Raw genomic sequence first — 10696 nt, 5'->3', positions numbered from 1 at the left:
TGATATATATTAATTCTTTGACTGGTACAAATTCTTAAAACTGATTTAAAAATATAGAAAAAAGTGTAATAAGACTACACATAAAATAAATTGAATGTATAGTAAAAGTACTGTCCCACAATGAAAATTTGCAGATCACAAGTTCTTGTTTATAAATTCTATCAAACATTTAACAAGGGAATAACATTAATCTTATACTAACTCTGTTAGAAGGTGAAGGAAGGGAGAGTCTTTCCCAGTTTGTTTTTGAGGCCAGGATAAGCCAGTTACCAAAATGTGACAAAGGCATTACAAGAACAGAAAATGACATCCAAAGTCCTTCATGAATGTAGACCAAAAAAATTCTTAACACAGTACTAGTAAATTGGTTACAATATATTATAAAATATAATACATCATGAATAAGTGAAATTTATGCCAGTAATGCAAGATTAATTTAACATTGAAAACAATTACTGTAATTCACCATTTAAAGAGAATAAAGAAGGAAAATCATAAAATTATATTAATAGATGCAGATGAATTATTTGATAAATTCCATATTTCTTTATTATTCAAAAACAACATGTGCTCAAGAAACTAGGAATAGAAGGAACTTTGCTCAACTCAATAAGAGGGATTTATGAAAAACTTAGGTGTTTTCTATCTTAATTATTAGGTCATGGATGTTTTTCCCTTAAAAGTAGGAACAAGATAAAATGTCTTCTATCACCATTTCTCTCCAATTGTACTGGATGTCCTAGCCAATCCAGTAAGTCAACAGAAAGAAACAAAAGGCATAACAATTGGAAAGGAAAAAATTAAACTTATTTATTTATTTATTTATTTATTTATTTATTTATTTTGAGAGAGAGAAAGAGAAGGAGAGAATGAGTGGGAGAGGTTCAGAGAGAGAGGGAAAGAGAATCCCAAGCAGGCTCCATGATGTCAGTGCAGAGCCTGACATGCAGCTTGATCTCACAAACCATGAGATCATGACCTGAGCTGAAATCAAGAGTCAGAGGCTTAAACAACTGAACCACCCAGGTGACCCAAAACTCTTTTTCTTTAAAGAACACATGATTATATATGTAGAAAATCATAAGCAATGTACAAATTAATTACTAGAACTAAAAAGTAAATTCATCAAAGTCTTGTAATATAAGATCAGTATACAAAATTTTAAAACCAATTTTGTTTCATTGTATGAGCAGCATGCCACTGGAAATTAGCTTTTAAGAAAAAAAAACATAAAACATAAAATACTTAGGAATAAATTAAGCAACAGATATGCAAGACAGCTACACTGAAAACTTCAAAATACTTTAAGGTACATTTCATCATTTCTAAATGAATAGAGAGGACTTTTGTGTTCTGATCCAAAACGTAAAGAGTTTAGAAGCTATTATTTCTTTATGAAAAGCCCACAGCTAGTATCATCCTCAATGGGGAAAAACTGAGAGCTTCCTCTCTGAGATCAGGAACACGACAGGGATGTCCACTCTCACCGCTGTTGTTTCACATAGTGTTGGAAGTTCTAGCATCAGCAAAAAACAAAAGGAAACCAAATGCATCAAAATTAGCAAAGATGAAGTCAAACTTTCACTTCATGCAGATGACATGATATTATACATGGAAAGCCCGGTAGAATCCAGCAAAAGTATGCTAGAACTGATACATGAATTCAGCAAAATGGCAAGATACAAAATCAATGTACAGAAATCAGTTGCATTCTTATACACTAATAATGAAGCAACAGAAAGACAAATAAAAAAAAACTGATCCTATTCACAATTGCACTAAGAAGCATAAAATACCTTGGAATAAACCTGACCAAAGGTGTAAAAGATGTGTATGCTGAAAACTATAGAAAGCTTATGAAGGAAATTGAAGAAGATATAAAGAAATGGAAAAACATTCCCTGCTCATGGATGGGAAGAATAAATACTGTCAAAATGTCAATACTACCCAAAGCTATCTACACATTCAATGCAATCCCAATCAAAATTGCACCAGATTCTTCTTGAAGCTACAACAAGCAATCCTAAAATTTGTATGGAACCACAAAAGGCCCCGAATAGCCAAAGTAATATTGAAGAAGACCAAAGCAGGAGGCATCATAATCCCAAACTTTATCCTCTACTACAAAGCTGTAATCATCAAGATAGCATGGTATTGGCACAAAAACAGACACATAGACCAATGGGATAGAATAGAAACCCCAGAATTAGACACACAAAAGTATAGCCAGCTAATCTTTGACAAAGCAGGAAAGAATAGCCAATGGAAAAAAGACAGTCTCTTTAACAAATGGTGCTGGGAGAACTGGACAGCAACATGCAGAAGGATGAAGCTAGACCACTTTCTTACACCAGTCACAAAAATAAATGCCAAATGGATAAAGGACCTGAATGTGAGACAGGAAATCATCAAAACCCTAGAGGAGAAAGCAGAAAAAAACCTCTCTGACCTCAGCCACAGCAATGTCTTACTTGACACATGCCCAAAGGCAAGGGCATTAAGGCAAAAATGAACTATGGGACCTCATGAAGATAAAAAGCTTCTGCACTGCAAAGGAAACCATCAACAAAACTAAAAGGCAACAGACGGAATGGGAAAAGATATTTGCAAATGACATTTCGGACAAAAGGCTAGTATCCAAAATCTGTAAGAAGCTCACCAAACTCCACACCTGAAAAACAAATAATCCAGTGAAGAAATGGGCAGAAAACACTTCTCTGAAGAAGACATCCGGATGGCCAGCAGGCAATGAAAAGATGCTCAACATTGCTCCTCATCAGGGAAATACAAATCAAAACCACACTGAGATACCACCTCATGCCAGTCAGAGTGGCCAAAATGAACAAATCAGGAGACTATAGATGCTGGCGAGGATGTGGAGAAACGGGAACCCTCTTGCACTGTTGGTGGGAATGAAAACTGGTGCAGCCGCTCTGGAAAACAGTGTGGGGGTTCCTTAAAAAATTAAAAATAGTTCTACCCTAAGAGCCAGCAATAGCACTGCTAGGAATTTATCCAAGGGATAAGGAGTGCTGATGCATCGGGGCACTTGTACTGCAATGTTTACATCAGCTCTTTCAACAATAGCCAAATTATGGAAAGCGCCTAAATGTCCATCAACTGATGAATAGATAAAGAAATTGTGGTTTATATACACAATGGAATACTACATGGCAATGAGAAAGAATGAAATATGGCCTTTTTTAGCAACATGGATGGAACTGGAGAGTGTTATTCTAAGTGAAATAAGTCATACAGAGAAAGACAGATACCATATTTTTTCGCACTTATGTGGATACTGAGAGACTTACCAGAAGACCATGGGGGAGGGGAAGGAAAAAAAAAAAAGAAAGGTTAGAGAGGGAGGGAGCCAAAGCATAAGAGACTCTTAAAAACTGAGAACAAACTGAGGGTTGATGTGGGGTGGAAGTGAGGGGGTGGGTGATGGGTATATTGAGTAGGGCACCTGTTGTGATGAGCACTGGGTGTCATATGGAAACCTATTTGACAATAAATTTTGTATTTAAACAAATAAAAAAACAAAAAAGAAGGTATTACTTCTTAAAAAAACAACCAACCAAACAAAGAAACTTACAAGGAGTTATCATATCTCTCCATACAAGAAAAAAAAAAACTGAACAAGTTGAAAATCAACAACTCTCTTCAAGGAATTGAGGGATCCATCAGAGAATTGAAGTCACAACATGAACTGCCATGATGAAAATTGAAAACACAAGCAAACACAAAGTATCACAATTTACCAGGAACAGAAATCTGCTGCTCTTGCCAGTACTGTTAGGAACACTGAGACTGTGATTGACAGATTCCTGGGTACTCAGTGTGGATGAGCTCAATAGTTAAAAAAATGGGTGGCCAATCTTAGAGATGTCTCCACATTTTGTTAAAGTTTTGTCCAGGAACCCCACTAGATTTTCAGGGTGAAGCTGAGAGAAAAATTGTCTCCTCTTCTGGCAGGGTGAGGGGAAAAGTAGCCATTTTGGAAAGCACCCAGAGAACTCTGCTGTCCTTAAAAGTAGTCTGCTCTGAAGGGAAACTTTTGCCAGAGCCTAACCAACCTGATTTTATAAGACCTAGAAGAAAGGAAATTTCCAACTCCAGCCACATCTACTAGATTTTCTGTCTCACCTTCTGTGGAAAAATAAGCTGAAAATTACTTGTGAAGGTTACAGCCCAGGGATACAGGCTTACTAAAATATTCAGACCTAATCATAGAACTATATTCCACTCTTTACCTCAAATCTTAGTGCCACATCAATTGGACTTCTGTATAATAACAGATTATAGCTGTAAAAACTGCAAGTCTCAGACTCTGTTTACAGAGTATCTAAAGACAACAGGAGACACAAAAACAAGGACACAAGAGGAAATTCTAGCCTCTGACACCTACAGCTATAGTGAACAGTAAATATAGCCTAAGTCTCAACTATATAAATGTAAAACCTCATACTAAAGGCCTATTTACCTCAATTCCTATTACTCAATACATCATGTCTGACTACCAACAGATGATAATTACGCATGCTGAAATGTAAAAACCACAGTCTGGAAACCAAAGAAAACATCAAACCAGACTCATATATGGCTGAGATTTTGGAATTATCAATCAGGAATTTAAAATAAATATAATTAATAGGATAAAAAAATTGTTTTGTTTTATTTTAATTTTTTGACGTTTATTTTTGAGAGAAAGAGAGAGAAAGAGAGAGAGAGAGAGAGAGAGAGAGCGAGCATGAACAGAGGAGGGTCAGAGAGAGAGGGAGACACAGAATCCGAAGCAGGCTCCAGGCTCTTAGCTGTCAGCACAGAGTCTGACATGGGGTTCAAACCCATGAACCATGAAATCATGACCTGAGCCAATGTCAGATGCTTAACTGACTAAGCCACCCAGGTGCCCCAAAAGACTAAAGGTCTTAATGGAAAGTGTGATCATGCAAGAATAGATGGATAATTTAGCACAGAAACAGAAACTTAAGGAAAGAATCAAAAAGAAATACTAGAAATATATATATATATATATATATAATATATATATATATTATATATATACATATATAAATATATATATTATATATATATATATAGTAGCAATGTAAAAAACGTCATTGATAGGTTCATCAGTAGACTGGAGAAAACCAAGGAAAGAATAAGTGAGTTTGAAGATATGTAAATGGAAACATCCAGAACTGAAAAGTCAAGAAAAAAAAAAAAAAGAAAAAGAAAAAGACTACCCAAGCAATGTGGGACAATTACAAAAGGTATAATATATATACAATGGGAATACCAGAAGAAGAAGCAAGCAAGCAAGAAGCAGAAGAAATATTTGAAGTAATATTGGTGAAGAATTTTCCCAAATTAATGACAAATAGAGATATATACCATATGTAAAGACTGGAATGCTTAATATTTTAAATATGTCAACTGCCTCCAACTTGATCTATAGAATCAAAGCAATCCCAGAAAATTTTCATTTTTATAAAATTAACTTGTGGATTCAAAGTTTATGGTAATAAAAAGAAACTATAAGGGCCAAAACAATTTTAAAAAATAAAACCAAAATTGGTGTATAAGCTTTTATTGACTTAAAGGCTACTATAAGTCTACAGTAATCAAGAAAACGTTGCATTGGCAAAAGGATAGTTTGCCTGATCAATGTATCTGAATACTCACACAATTCACTCAATTGAATTTTGAAAATGTTTTCAAAGTAATTCAATGGGGGAAAGGCCTTTCAACAAACTGTGCTGAAAAAATAGGATAAACATGAAAAACAACCAAATTTGAGTCCTACTTGACAGCCCACATACAAGTGAATTATAGACAATTAGAGGTGCATCATAGATGTAAACATTAAAGATAAAGCACAAAGCTTCTAAATGAAAACTCTAAAGTGTATCTTTGCAATTTTAACATAGACAAAAATCTCTCAGAAATAACACAAAATCAATAATCATAAAAAAACTTCATAAGTTGAATTCATTAAAAACTTGTAATAAAAATGAAAATATCAACCACAAACTGGGAAAAAATATTCACAATCCACATAGCTGACAAAGTACTCATATGTAGACTATACAATGAAAGCCTATGAATCAACAATAAAAGAAAACAACCCAATAAGATGTCAAGGAATTGAGTAAATACTTCACAAAATAATATATCCAAGTGTTAGTACGCACATTCAAAGATACATAACATTAGTCAACAGGGAAATACAAATTAAAACCATTAAGGTTAAAACCATCTGATATACCACTGTCCACCCAATAGAATGACTAACATTTGAAAAAAAAAAAAAAAAAAAAGGAAAAGAAAACACTAAATTTTGATGAAGGTATAAAAAGACTAGACCTCTCATAGATTGCAGATGGGAGTGCAAAATGTTACAACAATGACAGAGAACTGTTTGGATATTTCTTACAAATTCAAATATACAACTACCCAGGGACCTGTAATTCCACTACTACTTATTTACTCAAGAGAAATGAAACAACATACACATCGGAAAAACATCTATAATAAAGATCACAGGAACTTAATTCATAGTAGCTCCAAGCTGGAAACAAGTAAAATATACATTTAAGGAAAATGAACATCTATCTATATCTATATCTATATCTATATCTATATCATCTATATGTATATCTATATCTATCTCTATATATCTATCTCTATATATATCTATATATATATAGATATATCTATATCTATAGGTAGATATAGATATAGATATATAGAGATAGATATAGACAGTAGCTTTTTATAAAATATAAGATATATATCTATATCTATATCTATCTATATCTATCTATATCTATATCTATATCTATATATATATCTAAATATCTATATATCTATATCTATATCTATATATATATATATATCTATAGATATATATACATATATCTATAGATATATATATATATATATAGATATATATATATAGGTATATATCTATATATAGATATAGGTATATATCTACCTATATATATCTATATATCTATATATCTATATATCTATATATAGATATATCTATAGATATAGATATATCTATAGATATATAGATATATCTATAGATATAGATATATCTATAGATCTATATATCTATATAGATATAGATATATCTATATATCTATAGATCTATAGATATATAGATATATAGATATATAGATATATATCTATATATAGATATATAGATATATAGACATATATCTATATATAGATATATAGATATATAGATATAGATATAGAGATATATATATATAGATATATATAGATATATATAGATATATAGATCTATATAGATATAGAGATATATATAGATATAGATATAGATATATAGATATAGATATAGATATAGATATATAGATCTATATAGATATATAGATCTATATAGATATATAGATATATATAGATATAGATATAGATATATATAGATATATATATAGATATATCTATATATAGATATATATATATAGATATCTATATATAGATATATATATAGATATCTATATATATAGGTATATATCTACCTATATATATATATATAGGTATATATCTATATATAGATATAGGTAGATATCTACCTATATATATATAGGTAGATATAGATATATATATATAGAGATAGATATAGACAGTAGCTTTTTATAAAATGGAATAATGGTCAGCAATTAAAAAGGAGTAAGTTACAAATACATATAACGTGGATGAATCTCACCACATTATATCTCACCATCTATATATAGATATATATATATATCTATATATATAGATATATATATATATCTATATATAGATATATATATAGATATAGAGATAGATATAGAGATATATATAGATATATAGATCTATATAGATATATAGATACATATACAGATATAGATATAGATATATAGATCTATATAGATATATAGATCTATATAGATATATAGATATAGATATAGATATAGATATGGATATAGATATAGATAGATATATATATAGATATATCTATATATAGATATATATATAGATATCTATCTATATATATATATATATATATATAGGTATATATCTACCTATATATATATAGGTATATATCTATATATAGATATAGGTATATATCTACCTATATATATATATATATAGGTAGATATAGATATAGATATATAGAGATAGATATAGACAGTAGCTTTTTATAAAATGGAATAATGGTCAGCAATTAAAAAGGAGTAAGTTACAAATACATATAACGTGGATGAATCTCAAAAACATGCTGGTTGAGGGAAGATTGCAGCTGAGTAGGAAGACCATAGGCTCATCTCTCCCCTGGAACACAAGTAGATAACTATCAAATCATCGGACATACCACAGAAATCAACATGAAGACTGACAGAACAAACTATACAACTAAAGGGGCAGAAGAGGCCACATCAAGGAAGGTAAAAAGTATGTATACATGGTCTAGGGGAGAAACGGATGGCAGGTTCTGTGGAAAGGAGTGAGGGATGGTTGTGGAGAAAGGGGAGAGAGAGTAGAGAACACAGGAGAATGCACAAAGAGAACATTTCCCCAAAGCCATTGGCTTAGAAAACAATAGAAGTTGAATTTCATGAGTTCTTGCAACTAGTGTGGCTTAAAGCTTGGAATTTTAAAGGTCAGCAGTCATGGTGGGAATAAAGCAAGGAAGGCACCATGTTACTCCTGGAGAGAAGGAAGGCAAGCACGGACACAGCAATCTAAAGAATGCCTAAGGCAAAGAGGGGGGATAGTATAAACACTTCTTTGAGAAATTCCCTAAGAGAAAGCATTCAAAGAACAAAGAAGCTTGCCAGTGCCATTTCTCTCTCCCACCCTCAGCAAAACACACAGCTACCTTCAGGAAGCAGTACAGCACCAACACTTGTTGTCTAAATTGCATAAATAAAGCTCCACACCTCTGCCCTCTGACAGGACTTCCCTTTTCATGCAAGATTGCTTAAATCCCAGCACTGTGGGCCCCTCCCCAAGAAACCAGCACAAACCCTTGCCCACACCATGTCTCCTGACCAGAAAGTTCTGCAAGGCCTCAATTCTAGTAGAACTAGTATCAGGTCTCTTTACACAAATAGAACAAACACACCTAGTTATATTTGCAACACTCCAGCCAAGGACCAAACATTGCCCACCTCAAACAAGGAGAGCCTCTGCAGATGACTGGCCTAAAGAATAGAGCAGCCAAAATATAATAGCAGAGCCAACCCAACTAAAATGAGAGACACTCCTTGAAGCTCCAGGCTCTGTACACCACATAACCTCTTTTTCCTAAGGCCATTACTTTTGGGAGCAAGAGACATAGCTGACTTTTCTAACACATAGAAGAAGGCATAGACTTAAACAAAATGCCAAGATGGAGGAATTTATCCCAAATGAAAGAACAAGATAAGGCTACAGCCAGAGATCTAAGTGAAACAGATATAAACAACATGCGTGATGGAGAATTTAAAGCAACAACCATGGGATGCCTGAGTGGCTCAGTCGGTTAAGCATCTGACTTTGGCTCAGGTCATGATCTCATGGTTCATGAGTTTGAGTCCTGTGTTGGGCTCTGTGCTGAGAGCTCACAGCCTGGAACCTGCTTCAGATTCTGTGTCTCCCTTTCTCTATGCCCCTCCCCTGCTTGCACTCTATCTCTCAATCTGTTTCAAAAATAAATAAACATTAAAAATTTAAATTTAAAGCAACAATCATGAGGATACTCACTGGCCTTGAGAAAAGAATGGAAAACATCAGGGAGACCTTTACTACACAAATAAAGAGCTAAAAAAGAATCAATCAGAGATGAAGAATGCAATAAATGAGATTGGAAACAGACTTCATGCAAGGAACAGCAGGCTAGAAGAAGCAGAGGAATGAATTAGTGACCTAGAAGACAAAATGATGGAAAATAATGAAGCTGAACAAAAGAGAGAAAGAATTATGGAACACAAGAATACACTTAGGGAACTCAGTGACTCCATCAAATGTTAACATTTGAAATACAGGAGTCCCAGAAGAAGAGAGAGAAAAGGGGACAGAATATTTATTTTGAGAAATAATAACTAAAAACTTCCCTAAACTGGGGAAGGAAATAGACATCCAGATCCAGAATGCACAGTAACTCCCATCAAAATCAACAAGAGAAGGCTAACATATTTTAAGTAAATTTGCAAGATATAGTGATAAAGAAAAAAAAAAACCCTTAAAATCAGCAAGACAAAAGAAGTCCTTAATTACAAGGGAATACCCATAGAATACCTGGAGATTTCTCAACAGAAATTTTGCATGTCAGCAGGGAGTGGCATGACATATGCAAAGTGCTGAATGGTAAAAATCTGCAGCCAAAAATACTCTATCCAGCAAGTGTATAATTTACAACAGAAGAAGAGATAAAGAGTTTCCCAGACAAACAAAAACCAAAGTTTGTGACCACTTAACTGTCCCTGAAAGAAATATTAAAGGGGACTCTTTGAGTGGAAAGAACAAAAGTGACAAAGACAGGAAATGATCAAAGAAAATCTCCAGAAACAACCACAACACAAATAATAAAATGGCAATAAGTACATATCTATCAATAATTACTCTGAATGTAAATGGACTAAGTGCTCCAGTCAAAAGATATAGGGTGTCAAAATGAATAAAAAATAATATCCATTTCTATGCTGCCTTTGAAGACTCA

The sequence above is a fragment of the Felis catus genome, chromosome X (genome assembly GCF_018350175.1).
Source record: "Felis catus isolate Fca126 chromosome X, F.catus_Fca126_mat1.0, whole genome shotgun sequence".
Classification (NCBI taxonomy): Eukaryota; Metazoa; Chordata; class Mammalia; order Carnivora; family Felidae; genus Felis; species Felis catus.
The sequence above is the reverse complement of the archived record's forward strand: the minus strand, read 5'-3'. Positions refer to the sequence as shown.